The 16,464-nt window shown below is 41.0% G+C and overlaps 1 long non-coding RNA gene and 1 pseudogene across 1 annotated transcript; both read left to right on the top strand.

Annotated features, from left to right (window-relative positions):
- Window positions 1-6,860: 6,860 nt before the first annotated feature.
- On the top strand, window positions 6,861-7,594 carry LOC116084240 (annotated as a pseudogene).
- A 6,886-nt stretch (window positions 7,595-14,480) lies between these two features.
- On the top strand, window positions 14,481-16,464 carry LOC116084661. Its single transcript, XR_004116207.1, has 2 exons — window positions 14,481-14,671; window positions 16,350-16,464. It is a non-coding gene; the product is annotated as an uncharacterized LOC116084661 (long non-coding RNA).

Below are 16,464 nucleotides of genomic sequence, written 5' to 3'. Positions count from 1 at the left end.
AGTCAGAAGATGGCATTGATGCCTGGATGATTGTGAGCCATCATGTGGGTACTGGAAACTGAATGCAGGCCCTTAGCAATAGCAAGTGCTCCTAACCACTGAGCCATCTCTTCAGGCCCCAAATACCTCATTTTAAATAGTTCTTCTAACCCTCTGGTTTTGCTTGTTTTGTTTTTGGTTTTGAAGACAGTCCTACACTGTAGCCCAGGCTACCCTGAAACTAACTCAGTTCAGATTGGTCTCAAATTCAAGACAATTCTGCCTTAAACTGCCAAGAACTTGGATTACAGACATGAGTAACCAGGCCCGGAATACTTCAACCAATTCAACATGAAAAAAACAGCACACAAACAAGGGAGTTTTCTTTTCTTTCATTGTTTAGTTTTAGAAATGCTAAGAATTGAACAAAAGACCTAGGCAAGGACTTGAGTATTTAATTTCAACTTAGCTTCTTTTTACCTTTTATGAGATTCGTATATACTATCAGCTAAACACAGGTGACTTACTGCTACAAAATAAACCAATGTATGACTATATGGCAACTTACTTATGTACTTTATTATTGGCATCCATTTGTGTTCCACTGAGTCTTTGTCATCATTAAACACTGTGCCTACTGACATTTTTCTCTTCATGAACATATGCATGAGCTTTCTCTGGCACACCTTCCTGGGATATATGGGTAAGATGGCCCTGGGGGGGCTAGAAAGATACAGCTCAGCAACAGACCTATTGAAAAAGCAAAAGGCCCAACACTGGGAAAACAAAGTGTGTGGTGGGGGAGACATATATTCTCATGCAATCTTATCTTTGCAGGATTCTCTAAAGCAAGTCTCTTTAATAAGGAATAATGGAAATTCAGAGGCAAAAAAAAAAATTGCTAACAGAAAGAAGAGATGAAACCTCCAAAATTAAAATTATTAGTCTTGAGCCAGGCATAATATCATAAGCCTCTAATCTCAGCACTTGGAAGGTAAAGGAAGGCAGATCTCTTCTAAGTTTAAGGCTGGCCTGATCTACATAGTGAGTTCTAGAACAGCCAGAGCTAAATAGTGAAACCCTGTCTTATTAATTAATTAATTAATTAATTAATTAATTTAAAAATAGTATCATCATTTTCCCATTAACACCATACTCCCTTATTCTCTCATCCTGTTTATAAAGAATATGCAAAAGTAATATGTAGGAAATGGAGAGATGGTTCAGTGTTTAAGAGCACTTGCTGTTCTTCTAGAAGATTCAAGTCCAATTCCCAGCACTCACATGGCAACTCACAACTGTCACTCCAGTTCCAGGGATCCAGTGACATTTTCCAGCCTTCAGGGACAATGCATACTTGATGGTAAATATACATGCATGTAAAATACATTTTAATATGTATGTATATATATGTATATACATACACATATATATCATGTCATATCTTTTTTAAAACTTTTCATGTTTTGTTAAAATAGAGTAAAGCTAAGAGTTAATGTAGATAAATTCTCTTGGTATAATATTCATGCTCATATTTCCAGTACTCTAGAAAATGAGGCAGGAGAGTTGCCCCAAGTTCAAAATAAGCCTAGGCTCTATAGCAAGTACCAGGTTACTAGGCAATACCACCATTGCCACCAAAAAGTGAAATAACTGAGTCCTGATTCTTAATTTGTAATCAAAAGACTCACCTGAAGTACCTGCCACCACAGGACACAAAAACTACAGTTTGGATAGAAATAATGCTCTAACTTCCCACTGAATTCTTGACTGTCTCTTAATAGCATATGACATCAATGTTTTTCATGTGAAAGCTCGTAGTCTGGGTCCTTCTGAGTGTCACACGGCTACATGATATTCCCTAGCCATGGAATTTGCTGTTTGATCTAGGATTCCACTTGAAGATATTCCAGAGGCTAGGCAGCTCTCTAAACACACTAAGCGTACATGTGAACAGCTCAAATGTCCAAGTGTTTCCATCAACAGCCACTTCAAAAGTCATAATAACTTACAGGTGTGAGCGTGGAAATGCCCTCTGCTCTCTTCTGCCCTTCTTGAACTCTGCCTCCTCTCTCTGGACCATTTTTTTTTAACACTGAATTCTTAACTTGGCTTGGCATTTCTCCATTTTCTCTTCCTTGGCTTTGGGGCTTTTAAGAGGACATTCCAAACTCTTCTAGGAAACACAGAAGCAAATGCTTCGACATGTCAACTCTTTGGTTTCCTTAAATCCTTATGTTATTTATTAGTTTACTCAAAGGAGAGAAAACAATCTAAATCCTCCTTGAGAAGATACCTACTAGGGAATTAAAGAGACAGGTGGGTAATAAAACTCTTGCCTGGTTCCAACCCTGGGAAATTTTTGATGGACGATAACATCTGCTCTGTTTCTACCACTGCTGAAGACAGGCTCTCCTGCTTCACTACCATCTTCAGAAAGAGCAATGAAATGTGGGTAAAGTCAGCTTACTCCAATTCTTACATTAATATTTCTCAGTGTTTCATTGTGACCTTTTACTGCAGGTAGTTCTCCGTTGTGTAGGTTCAAACTCTTACATGCACATAAGTTCACATGGAGACCAGAAGTCAACCTCAGGTGTGGTCCTCAGGAAGTTCATTTTCTGAGACAGGGTCTCTCCCTGAGACCCTACGCCTGAGTGGGTGGCTAACAAGCCTTTGAGATTTACCAGTCACCATTTCCCCAGTACTGAGATTATAAATGTGTATCACTGCCAGGAGTGATGGCATGTGTCTTTAATCCCAGTACAAGCGGCAGAGTCACAGTCAGATGGATCTCTGAGTTTGAGTTGAGGCCAGCCTGGATTCCCCAGGACAACACAGAGAAACCCTGTCTTGAAAAACCAAACAAACCACAACAACAAAAAATGTGTGCTACCCCAACTAGGTTTTTGCACCAGTAATGAGGATTGAATTTAGGACTTCGTATTTCCATATCAAGTACTTTACTAGCTAAAGTATCCTGCAGCTCTGGAAAATGTAGTCTTTATTCTGAATAGTCACACAACTAGCTCAGCATTAGGGATTTTATTTGAAGAAAAAACTAAACACTGCTACTGTGACATTTAATTAGTGGTGAGTATATGATATTTAATGCATTTTCATGTATCTTTGAAAATTTCAAGCAATTAGATCAACAGATTACCATCAACACTAGAGACTTCTACCATCTCCCCATTTCATAGTAAATTGAGCTTTCAAATTTTTACCAGTCTAATGGGTAGAAAATAGTGTTTCTTCAGGCTGGAGAAATGGCTCAGTGGCTAATAGCACTCACTGTTCTGGCAAAACACCCAAGTTCAGTTCCTAGTATTCACATCAGGTAGCTCACAGCCACCTATAATCCAGTTCTAGAGGTTCCAATGATCTCTGGCCTCCACAGGCACCAGGCACACATATAGTTTGTACAAATACATGCAGACAAAAAAAAACATACATGTAAAATAAAGATAAATAAAACTATAAGAAAAGAAATTGGGCTAATGAGAGGGCTCAGTATTTGCTGTCAAGCCTTATGATCTGACTTCAATTCCCAGGACCCACATGGTAGAATGAGAGAATGAATTCCTCAAGCTGTCCTTCAACTTGGATCCAGAGGCAGGAGGATCTCTGTAATACAAGGCTAGCCTGTCTACATAGCAAATTACAGGGCAAACAAAGGCTACTTGGTAAGACCCTGTCTTGAAACAAACAAACAAACAAATGAAAAGCTAATTAGAAGTTTGACTATATGACAGTTTCCATGATGAGGTGGAACTTTTCAGGGGTGTAACTATTTTGAAGTCACTTGTACTCCTGTAATTAGCCTCTCACCCATGCTCTGTAAGGAAGTCCAATAAATTCATTAGTCTCATCACATTGGACTTAAGCCTTTCAGACCAGAGTTCTTATATAAGCAAGTTATGGCTAAAAGAGAGGCAATGACAGTACAGCCTAGAACCTGTCGGGCACAAGAAGCCAACTCAATGGCAAGTACATACATGGCCCTGTTCATTAAACCATCAGAGGTAGGAAGAAGTCTGGCAGCCCCGTGGAGACAATGCAGGATAAGAGAACAGGATGGATTGAGGAAAATGACTGTGGGCTATAGAATGCTAGCTGAAATAGTACCTCCAGATGGCTATACCCAATGTCCGTCACTTTTTTAAGGGAACAATTGACAGTTATGGTGGTTGTACACCTTTAATCCTAGCACTCAAGAGGCAAACGCAGGCAGATATCTATGAGTTTGAGGCCAGGCTGATCTACATATTGAAACCAGGCCACCCAAGGCTACACAGTAAGACCCTGTTGCAATATTTTCTCTGTCCACAACAAAACCCTATCTAAAAATATCAAAAAATAAAAATGAAAAAGAAAGAATGAAAGAATGAAGAAATAAAGGAAGGAAGTATGGAAGGAAGGAATGAAGGAAAGAAGGAAGGGAGGGAAGAAGGAAGAAAGGAAGGGAAAAGGAAAGGGAAGTGGGGAGAAGGAAGGGAGGGAGGGAGGAGGAAGAAGGAAGAAAAGAAGGAAGGAGAGAGGAAAGAAAGAAGGAAGAAGGAAGGGAGGGAGAAAGGAAGAAGGAAGGAAAGAAGGGAGGAAGGAGGGGAAGGAAAGAAGGAAGAAGGGAGGGAAGGAAAAAGGGAGGAAGGAGGAAGGAAGGAAAGAAGGAAGGAAGGAAAGAAGGAAGGGAGGGAAGAAGGAAGAAAGGAAGGGAAAAGGAAAGGGAAGTGGGGAGAAGGAAGGGAGGGAGGGAGGAGGAAGAAGGAAGAAAAGAAGGAAGGAGAGAGGAAAGAAAGAAGGAAGAAGGAAGGGAGGGAGAAAGGTAGAAGGAAGGAAAGAAAGAAGGAGAGAGGAAAGAAAGAAGGAAGAAGGAAGAGAGGGAAGGAGGAAGAAGGAAGGAAAGAAGGGAGGAAGGAGGGGAAGGAAAGAAGGAAGAAGGGAGGGAAGAAAAAAGGAAGGGAGGAGGAAGGAAGGAAAGAAGGAAGGAAGGAAAGAAGGAAGGAGGGAGGAAAGAAAAGGGAAAGAAGGAGGAAGGAAGAAAAAGGAAGAAGGAAGGGGAGGGAAAGAAGAAGGAAAGAAGGAAGAAAGGAAGGGATAGAATCTTTTCAGGCTACATCTGATCTTGCTGACATTATTTTTTAGTGTCCCCTTTCTTGTTTATACCTTAAACCAGTAGGTACTTGTTTGGAATGGACAGCAAAGCACAGGCTGTAACAAAGGTTTTGCTAAACAGGTGTTTTCATGCTTGCCTCTGATGTTCTTTCCAGATTTGGAGAACAGTTAAAGACAAGGAAATATTTCAGTAAGAGGTTTTTTGTTTGCTTGCTTGGGTTTTTAAGATATTCTAAACAGGTTGGAGTGGGGCACTCCCAAAAGCCCTAAGGTTATTCCTAGTGCCAGCAGTGGGTAGCCTTCCTATGAGTTGTTAGCCAGGGAGGTTCCTGAGCCCTAACCCCACAAAAAAGGTTATTGGACACTATTGTTGGTTGCATACAAAAACTAAATGATAAGAACAAATTGCTGCCAGATATATTTAATCCAAACACTGGGGAGACAGAGGTAGATATATCTCTGTGAGTTTGAGGCCAGCTTGGTCTACATAGCAAGTTCCAGGTCAGCCAAGACTACTTAGAAAGAACCTTGTCTCAAAATAAATAAATAAATAAATAAATAAATAAATAAATAAATAAATAACACAACAAGAAAAAAACTACTGAAGACATTGGATGCAGAGCACAAAGAGATAAAGCCATGACTGAGCTGAAAAGGCTCCTTCTCTGATGCTTAGCTTCTATAAATATTGGATGTGCAAGCTCTCAGGACAGAATTGTCCCTGTAGACCTCCTCAGCTGTGGGCCTTTTGTGCTACACTATACAAGTTCAAGACAAGATGTGCTGGGTAGTGGTCTGAACTAATAGTGCAACTTTTTTACTGGATTTAATACTAACTCCATAGTGGGGAATTTCGTAGGTACTGAAAGCCAAGACAAAGACCTCTGCTTATGTCAGAGGCCCCAGTGGGGACAGCAATTGCTGTTGTTTTGTTGAATGAATGTGATGTGCTTCCTAAACGTTTGTATTTACACCTATAGAGTACTGTCGTTGGCCTTGTTTGTGGGAAAACTGGCTACAATGGATGATAGTTGTCAATGGACACACTCATAACTGATTAAACGGCTAAAGGCAAGTGACAGTTGAGGCAGCATGACTGCCCAATGCTTAAATAATGATCATGGACAACGCATTACCTCTTACAAGGCTCAGGGCACATTGTGAAACAAGTAGGCAGACAGAATGTAAGAGCTAAAGGAAGGGAGTGGAGTGCTGTACAGCAGTTCCTCTCCTCCCCCCAGCATAACACGGTGCTATCTTGAACTTTGCACTGGAACCTGGTGCAACTACAGAAGAACAATACAGTTGTAGCCAGGTCTTCAGCACAGACAATGGAACTATTAAAACCCCTAGTAGACGGAGGGAAGGAAGGTCAGGAGACCCTCACCTGAGATTCTAGCTATTGTTCCCCTGCCCCAGCTGCACGTGATCTAGGGAGCAGCGAGAGTATATAAGAAGTGAAAAAGGGAACTACAGCACGGCTCACTGGTTAAGAGCACTTCCAGAGGACCTGGTTCAATTCCCAACACCCGCATGGCAGCTCAACTGTAACTCCTGTTCCAGGGGAGCCAACACCCTCGCACAGACATACATGGAGGGAAAACACCAATGTACATAAAGTAAAAATTAAATCCTGAGTCCTATAGCCCCCTCATGGCAGGGGTAGGGACCTGGGCACAGCTCTGCGGGGTGATTGAGCTGTGAGCCTGGTGAGCATGCACCTAGCCACACCAACCCCACCCTCGGGCTTTTCACCATGATGCTTCATGGGCGCTGAGCCCACCCAGATCTGGACTTGGGTGAAGTAATTCCTGGGCCAGAGCATTCTCCAAAGTCCCTGGGACCAAGTGTTCTCTGCCTTCTGGCTACGGTACCTGAATCCCTACAGCAATAAAAACGTCTTAACCGAAGACACAGTGCACCAGGAGGTGATCCCTGACCAGAAGCGTCTGTCCCGGGTACTCCTGACCAAGAACAACAAGATGCTACATTGGGCAGAATGACTCTTTCCTGCCAACGTTGTTCACTCAGTGTACATCCTACTGAGGACTCTACTGGGGACCTACAGAATCAGATCATGACCACCTTCACTTGAAACATCAAACACACCCAGCTGATGGTGGTGGAGGAACATGTGTTTACTGTGTGAACCCTGACAATAGCTGCTGGACGAAATCTGTCAGGAAGCCTGGGTCTCCGTTAGCTTATTTGGCATCTCAAGATCTGTCCAGGAATTAGGTCTTGCCTGGCTCAAAAGCCATGTGACAGAGAAAATGAAGGGCTTTGAATATATCCTGGCCACAAAACAAGGTGAGGCCCCTTCCAAAAAAAACTTGTTGAGACAGCCAAAGAGGTCATAGAGAGAGCAAAGGAGACCACCGTGGCAGCTACTGAGAAGGCCAAGGACCTGGCAAACAAGGCTTGCCACTCAGTAGCAGCAGCAGCAGCAGCTTGTATAGTTTACTTCCTCTCCCTTCGCCCCAGTGTACATGATTATTAAAAATCAACCTGCACCCCTCTCTGCTGGGGGGGGGGTCAGAGTACTGTTCTGGTCAGCATCTGTGCTATGCCCAGCTTTGTCTACTGGGCAGAGGGGTACAGTGACTTCCCCAAGGTCATAGCAGTGCACAGGTAATACACTATATTCTCCACGAGGGCAGGGCTCCTTGTTTTATTATCTGTTGTATCCCAAGTACCCTGATCAATATTTAGCACATAACAGGCACTCAATAAGCACTTGGTCTGATTGCCCCCAAAAAAGTCCTAATTAAAAAAAATATTGTATGAAAAGAAAAGTGAAAGAGTAATTAAAACTGGAACTCCTTGATAAAGTTTTGATGAGGTTACCATCTGTCTTAGTTAATGTTCTATTATTGTGGAGAGACACCGTGACCAAAGCAACTCTTACAAAAGAAAGCATTTAACTTGGGGCTGGCTTATCGGTTCAGGAGCTTTTAGTCTGTTATCATCGTGATAGGAAGGAGACAGACACAGTGCTGGAGTAGCTGCTGAGTGTTTTATATCCTCATCTGTAGGCAGCAGGCAGAGAGACAGAGACAGACAGAGACACAGATACAGACACAGACACAAAGACAGACAAAGACAGAGATAGAGGGCCTGGCAGGGCTTTTGAAACCTCAAAGCCCACACCTAGTGACACACCTCCTCCAACAAGACCATACCTCCTCTAACAAAGGCCACACTTCTTAATCCTTCCCATACACTTCAACAACTGGAGACTAAACATGGAAACATGAGTCTATGGAGCCACTGTCATTCAAACACCAAACCATCCACAATGAGGCAGGACTTTGTAGTGAATGATACAGCTGTGTGTCTGTTAGTGACTACTCATGAGTGCTCTATAAACAAGCCTAACAAATCCACTGTTCTCACCAAGCTAGACTTCCGTGAATTTATACTTAGTCTGTTGTTGAGACCCACCACGGGTAAATGGACACTTGTTTGGGTCTTCACAGGAAACGTTACACTCCAGTTTAAATTGCCATTCTCTTGTCCCCATATCCCATCTCAATATAGAAACACTGAGATTACATATGTCCCCACCTATACAGTTTAAGCTGTTTCAGTCATTGGAGTCCATACCTGAACAAATCTGTAAGGATAAGAAGACAATCACTGAGCTGTATGTACCTCAGAGACTCAAAAGCCTCTACAGAATATCTTAAGCAGAAAGAAGATCTAGTAGTTAATCTAGAAACAAAGAGCCTGATGCTTACTTACAACAAAGAACTAAAATGCACCTGAGATCCTGATTCTAGGAATTCTCTCTAATGAAGAATACTTTAGTTTCAGTGTTCCAAGAAGAAATCACACTTTAAATTTAAAAAAAAAAAAATCTATATCAAAACTAGTGACAGAGTATACTGTACATCATTTTGGAATCTTCTGGCAGAATATGTGACAGAAAAGCACCAAGGAACACTGCAAACCCTTGGCATCTTCACAATACCAACACAGTCGTAGCCAGCTATATTCAGGGAAAGGTAACCGAACACTAGAGATGTCACACAGTAAGGACAACATCCCTGACACTATCAGTAGTACACACAGATAACAATAGGGCATGGCAAAACCTACAGAAGGAAGTAAGTAGTTAAAGAAAAGCAGGGTTTGGTAACATACACCTGTAACTCTTTAACACTTGTAAGGTAGAGGCAAATGGATCAGGAATTCAAGGACGATCTACCTATCAAATTCCATGCCAGCCTTGGCTAAGTGAGACCTTATCTCAAATTTAAAGGCTGAAAATAAGATTTAAAAATGTATGGTACCATTGTACTAAATCTGGTATTTGCTATTGAAAATACCAGCTAACTATTTTATGCCCTAGAGATGTTTTGAGTTTTATCAGCATCAGATGCCTTGTTAAGAAACAGGGCAAGAACACTGGTAACAAAAACAAAGCAAGAGTTGAGACTAATTTCACAACAGGGTCAAGGTATGAGAGTGAGATAGCAAAGCTTTAAACCAACTGTTAAAATGACTGAAAAATGACTACTTAGAAAAATGAGTTGTTCCTCAAATCAGTAGCCACATTTTGCTAACATTCGTTCTGTGATGTTTTAAATCAGTACTTTGACTCTATAAGAGTATTTTTAATAACTGAAAATTTCTACATTTCCCTTTGGTATAAACACTTTAAAACAGAAATAGAATGCCCACTGAAATCTTTCCCAGAATGATGACCAATAGGAAAAAAAAAAATCACAACAAAACTGAAACTGAGTAAGTCTAGTCTCTCTTCTCTGAGAGAGACAGTAGCACTAACGGTTAGTCTGCCTTCCATACAATGTGTCTTTTCACTTTAAGATAATGCTTTGTCCTTATCTTCAGTTTTCAAAATGCCAGAAAAACTTTTTTTTTTAAGCTTTTCTAGGAAAGAAAACGAATACAGAAATGTAAGTGTTTGGTAATCCAGATCCAAAATGAAAGCCCATACTTTATCTTTCCTACTGTCTTTTTGCCAGAAGCAGCATTCATCCTAACATCCTGAAAAGGAGGAGGGAAGGTCAAAGCATGTCACAGGCAACATGTATTTGAAGGGAAAAAAGGACATAAAGGAAAAAGTTGAAAGAAGAAACACAATTCCAAATTACTGAGTATGGACCCTATATTAATATATACTGTGCAAACACTTGATCTTCCTTTATGGAGTGGATAAAGGCTCCTCTGAGGCATTTCTAATTAGGGATGACTACAAGGAGCCAAAGGAAAGGAAAGAGCTCTGTAAGGTACCAGGGTCTCAGAGCAGTCTCTTTCCTGGGATCCCACAGTTAAAAACAGCTGCACAGTTAAATGAAGGCGTGATGAATACTTCAGGTAACAGTTAGCTTTTCTCCTCTTCCTCCTCCTCTTTATGAATTCATAATATTTTTAAAACACTTGACACATGTTTAAACACTCCTCTGTTTCAGGAAACAGTACATGTTAGCTGAGGGATGGGGAAGCATGTAATGAAGAAATTAACAAGAGCTGATATGTTTTTTACAACATTCTTTAAAACTGAAAAACCTCTTTAAACACCAGGAACAGCTTAAATAATTCATTCTGGGCCTGAGGGTTCCATGTGGACAGTCCCTATCTCTGGTCTGCTCCTGGCAGTGTTCTCCTGGATTTCAACCATGATAGTAGGCCCAACAAGCCTTCCCAAAGACTCCAAAGCTCCAGGCTTCCTTCACCCACGCCTGCGCTCTCTGGTCTTCGAGGTGCACCTCAGAGGGCTATATGTGGCTTGTCCCACATGGAGCTTGGTCCCAGAAACGCAGTCAAGGTGGCCTCGCTAGCTGTCAGGAGCGATAAAAATGCAAGCCTTTAAGCCCGAAGTGAGTCTGACCACCCCTCCACAAGCCTCCACAGGCCTGAGGGCCTCACTTCCAAGCCGTGACTGTAGAAAGCAAACCAAGCCTCGGGCCCCATGTAGGGCGCCCCAGCCTTGGCCATTGTTTTGTCCTGGGGAGTTGATGAGAGTTGCCTGCTCCCCTGTCTCTGGGGTCCGGCAGCTGCGAAGCGCGCGATAGTGCGAGAAAGGAGCGCGGAGCCCTCCCGGCGGGGCGGGAAGGCAGGGCGGCACCCCGCGAGCCGCAGGGAACCGCGCACCTGCCCCGCCCACCTCCAGCCGGGCGTGGGCCTCCTCCAGCTCTGGGCCTCCTCCAGCCCCGACCCTCGCTGCGTTCGCTGCTCAGGTGCACCGGACCCAGGACCTTTCGGTCCTCGAATGCCCACTGGCAAAGGACAGTTTAGACGCCCTCGAGCTTGCCGGGCTCTCCGCAGCAGCATCTAAGGCTCCCCAGAAGGAAGTGTGATGGAGGATTCCGTCCTGCCTCACTTCCAGAGTTGAAAGCCCGAAAGCTGTCGGTTCTGCACAGAGGAGCAGTCGGGCGCGAGCTATCAGCCTCTGATGAAAATAATTGTTCTCGCACGCACTGTCCTGTGCCCAGAGGCGCACGTGCGCGCACGCGAACACACACACACACACACACACACACACACACACACACACACACACGCCTCTTTAGCTGCCCAACCTTAGTATTCTGATCATGCAGTTTTCAACAACTTGCTTGACACAATAACAAAGACATTTAAATGCCAGGACGCAGACTTCACTTTTTAACCTGCTGAGAGGAGCTACTTTCAAAGCTTCCCCACAGCGAATAAACTGACAAAAAATATGGGGTGCACTTATAAATTAAACACCTTACCCTCAAAGCAACGTTTGTTAATCAGGTTTCTAAAGCAATAGCCGTGTCTGTCTTTCTATTCACCCAAATAATGCCCCAAGAAGGAACCCCCTCACACAGGAGAGAGCCCGGGAAAAATGAATTATACCCATAGCTAGTAAAACTCATCTTAAATCAATAGAACACCACTTGAACTTGAGTTTCCATTGTTTCACTGGACCATCAATGTTTTTAATTAAACAGAGCTACCCTTTCTGCTAAGACATTACATAAAAGGGTTAGGTTTCCACTTTTGTTGAGGCAGCTGGCGCTTGTTGGCTGTTGTGTTAGAGCAACAGACTGTTCAATAGAAGCGAGAAATAGCTCAACGCGCGCTTAATAGACCTGTTTCGACAATGTACCTTGAAAAGGAATACATTGTGTTATTGTGTTAGTTTGCTACAAACCTATTAGAAGAAAAATAGCGACCATCAGGTCTAACAAAACGCATTTGTATTATACGCACTTATCTGCTTCAAATACACTTCTTGGCACAATGTCTAAGATTCAACTAGATCATCAAGAGCTGGACAGAAGAACACATACCAGTTAGGTAATGATACACAAGCTAAAAATAATAATAAAGAAAGGCTTACTCAGGCGGTAATCGCGACTTTTTATTTTTGATGAAGATGCAAGCAGCCCTACTTTACTTTAAAATACATTACAAACTTGGAGGTTTCTTCGACTAAAAAAAAAAAAAAAATTTTTTTAAAGATTTGTGTCGGTGACTACTGATCCAGATCCCACAGTTGGAACAAATCTGATCCACTTTCGTTAACAACTTGTTTCGGGGAAAGATGCAGGGCAGAAATATAGTATTTTAAAAGCAGAATTAAACAGCGCAAAGATCCGGGTTCTTTAGGAAAATGTGTGAAACAAACAAATCGAAAGCAAGGGTTCCAGCCAAGAGGTTGGGGAGCAGCGCTGCCTAGCAGCAGGAAAGGAATCACTTCTTGGAAAATCCTCTCTTAAAAATGAATTTAGAACTTGTTTTAAAGGCATTTTAAACAAAGAGTGAAACTTGAAGCATAGAAATAGGTGGCATTCCAGTGACATGCCTACTATCTCTTGTACTTCAAACTTTGAGGGGAAAAAAAGAGGCAAATGATGAAGCTAATTTCACTCTGAAATTGCTTAGTAGAAAAAGGAGCTAAAGTGGTATCCACCCTCCAGGCATCTGCAGAAAGCCACGTGGTTTCTAACCTGCATATTTGGTTTTCAGCTGCAAGATTGTTGAGAAAACAACAGAATGGTAGGTTGCTTGTTAGTTAGCTCAATTGCATGAGAGAGAGAGAAAGAGAGAGAGAGAGAGAATGAACTGACATAAGTTAGAACAGCATCCTATGTAAAAAATCTACAGTAAAAACTAGATGAGATATTTTGCCCAAATACCTCATTTGTTACATTTCTGAACTAATAAGTTATTGCATGAGAATTTAGAAATATGTTATCCTGTAACTTTAGACAATGGTTTTGCTACTTTTACAAAATAGCTGTTAGATTCTTCCAAAAAGTAATTTGAAGTCAGGTGCCTGATGTAACTGCTCTCTTCATTTGAAACATTTTCTTTAAAAATGTGTGTGTGGGGTGTGTGTGTGTGTGTGTGTGTGTGTGTGTGTGTGTGTTGGATATAAGTGGTACTTTAAGACTTTTTACTGATATCTCCATTGCATTGTGTCCAAATCTAATTTTTAAAGCTATTTTATTTGGATTTCAAAAATGGAAATGAAATCCTCAACCCAAATTGCATATTATAAAATTGGTTTCTCAAATGTATAAGTTTGACAGAAGAGTAAACATTTGAAGTTTAAGATTTTTTTATTTTAAATATATACAAATATACCAAATATAAAAAGGCTTTTTTAAAGTCTGTGATTTACAACTTTAAAAAGTATTTTGGGAGGGCTGAAGTTAAGTTTTTGAGGGGATGCATATTTGATGTATTTTAGTTTGGAGAGATTTTTCAAATCAGCAAATACTTACTAAACAGAGCCCTTGAACACCCAGCAAAGGAAGAAAGAGCATGAACCTTGTCTTGAAGGTGGACTATGATTAGACTCTTTGTGTTGTGCATAATCTTGAAAATCTTCAACTTCTCATGCTTAAAAAGGGTCTTCAGTAGGAAATAAAGACTAAGTATTACTATTTATTTCTCTACAGTTAAAAAATATGCATTATAATTTGTCTCTACTTAAAGAGTAAAAGATCAAATAAACAGATTTCTGTTAACCCTTTCCATTTTTCTAGAAGTTAGGTTTTTTTAAATTGTTATTTCCTTATTACTGGCATCTAAAAAAGTTTTAACCAATAAAATACTGAAAAAAGTTACTGTCATTCACCCTAAGCAGCATCTAATTTGAAAGATTTTGGAAAATGTGTTTTCAAAGTATTTACATATTCTTGGTTTACCTCCAGTTAGTAAATGAATTATCATTTCCAATTTCCTTTTGGCTTTGCTTGTCTTTAAGCTCAGAGGTAAGGGAAGTAAGTGGGATCAATATATTGTAAGCATTTCTGCCACACAAGATTATTGAATACTATTCTTTGCTGTTGTGTCTCAAAAAGCGGTGGCCAAGCCCACTGCCAACTGCCCAGACATTCAGCCGAATCCACCCCTGGGCACAGTCTTCAGAGGAAAAAGATTCAGCTTCCAAACTTGATTAAAAACAGCCTAACAATTTCTGCACTTAAAGACATGTGTGGTTGAAGCGCCCAGTAAATTGCTGCAGAAAGGAGGTGGCTGAGTGCTTCACTGGGGAAGATGCGGAGCTTAAAGCAAAGCAGGTAGAGAAAAGGCTACAGAAGAGCATCATGCCCACCAAAGCACACAGGTAAAACTCACTGTGTATGACTTGAGTCCTGAGAGAGACTGATTCTCTCCTCTTTGTCGCTTTAACTTGAAGGCAAAGGAAATGCGCTCACAGCAGAGACCTACAGAGGCATTTGGGAATTGCTTACTTGTCTTGAATATCTAAGAGACCTTTTGTTTCCCGTTTGTCAAATATTTCAAAATAGACTCCTCCCTTAAAGTTACCTCCTGGAAGATATAATCAAAAAGGAAAAAACTAAGGTGGAAAGTGAACTAGGAATGAGGCATATACAGCTTGGTGAATAAAACATGTTTGTCAACTTCTTCTTGATGATATTTTGTTTTCTGGCTTATGATTTGAAAAAAAAAAATAAGTAAAACCTAAAGACATCCAAACCGGAATCCAATCATGAACAAAAGTGGGAGGTTTTCTGACATGCTTCAGTAATAAAATAAAAACTCTTGTCTATATGTAACTGTGCTTCAGTTCAAAATTTGATTCCAGAAACTGGTGCAATTTCTTACTTTTTTGTGTGGCCACAGGAGGAGGAAAATATGATATGTTGGGGGATTTTACAGTAGAGCTGTGTTTAGTTTTAATTTTCCTGCATTTTAAAATAAACACTTTGACCAAAGCATGTTTGATCTTTGCAAGAAGGAAGTATACATTGTGAAGGAATGTGCAGAGGTTGGGTATGAAAATGGGGTTGTGACTCACAGCTGCAGGCAGAGAAAAAAAAAAGGCGTCGTAGTGTCAGCCAGAGGTGTTCAGTCTAATAATTCAAGCTGTAAACTGTATCCCCTAAAATTACCTACATAATAAATCATTGTGAGAAGAAAAAAAGTTTAGACTGAAAAGTGTAAGTGAAATAAAATCCTCAGGGGACTACACGCTGGGACCTATTACAATGATATGAAATTATTTTGTCCAAAACTTTAAGAATTAGAATAATGCTCAAAATTGCTTTAGCACAGTTGATCTTTTTTTTTTTTTCCTGGCATAGATTTCAACACATTTTAATATACTCTATCCCAGAAATGGGTTTGCATTTTTTTCCTCTCTTAATCACACAGCCAAACTGTTTTATGAGATTTCCCATCTATTAATACAATTTGGAGGGAGGGGTCAAAATAGCTCTATGTTTAAAAAAAATCAGTTACAACCAAATTATCAAATACATATCGAGAATAATGAAGGCAGACGTCCCTCTGAAATTCCCCTAGGTTCCTGTCTCACATTTCAGTGTTGCTCACAGGTACCAAAGAAAACACTGAATTCGTGAGAGCTGGTGAATTAGCTTGCCTATACTCGGGGCTTCACTGGAAAACTCCGACACTGCGGTTGGTAAAGCCCGTGCCAAAGCCTACAAGCTTGAGAAATGAGACCATTTGGGGAATAGAATGCACCAGTTTGGAGAGGAGCTATGTAGAGTTTGGGTGCCCAAAGAAAAGATGCAATCGTCAAGAGGAACTTTAAGGACGAAAACATACAAGTCTTCGAAACAATAAGATTGAGGAAGTCCAGAAACAGGCTTGCCAAAACCATATTGAAACAATTTATTTTACAGGATCCCCCTACATTTCCAGAATTAGTGAGCAGAGCCACTCTGAGAACATGGACTGTTCTTGACGGCTCTTGTGGAGCTTATGAACACAGAGAAGGAGAAAAAGTAAAGCTAACACAAGTCTCTTTCTCCTAGGCTTTCGCACGAAACTAAAAGGAAGGAACGAGAATACACAAAAGGAAGGCTGACTCCAGAGAAGTTTGCCCTAAAGATTAACTGGAAAAAGGAAGTCCACAGCAATTAAAACCTC

Source organism: Mastomys coucha, unplaced genomic scaffold, assembly GCF_008632895.1.
Source record: "Mastomys coucha isolate ucsf_1 unplaced genomic scaffold, UCSF_Mcou_1 pScaffold9, whole genome shotgun sequence".
Lineage (NCBI taxonomy): Eukaryota > Metazoa > Chordata > Mammalia > Rodentia > Muridae > Mastomys > Mastomys coucha.
This window is presented reverse-complemented; position numbering and strand designations above follow the sequence as displayed.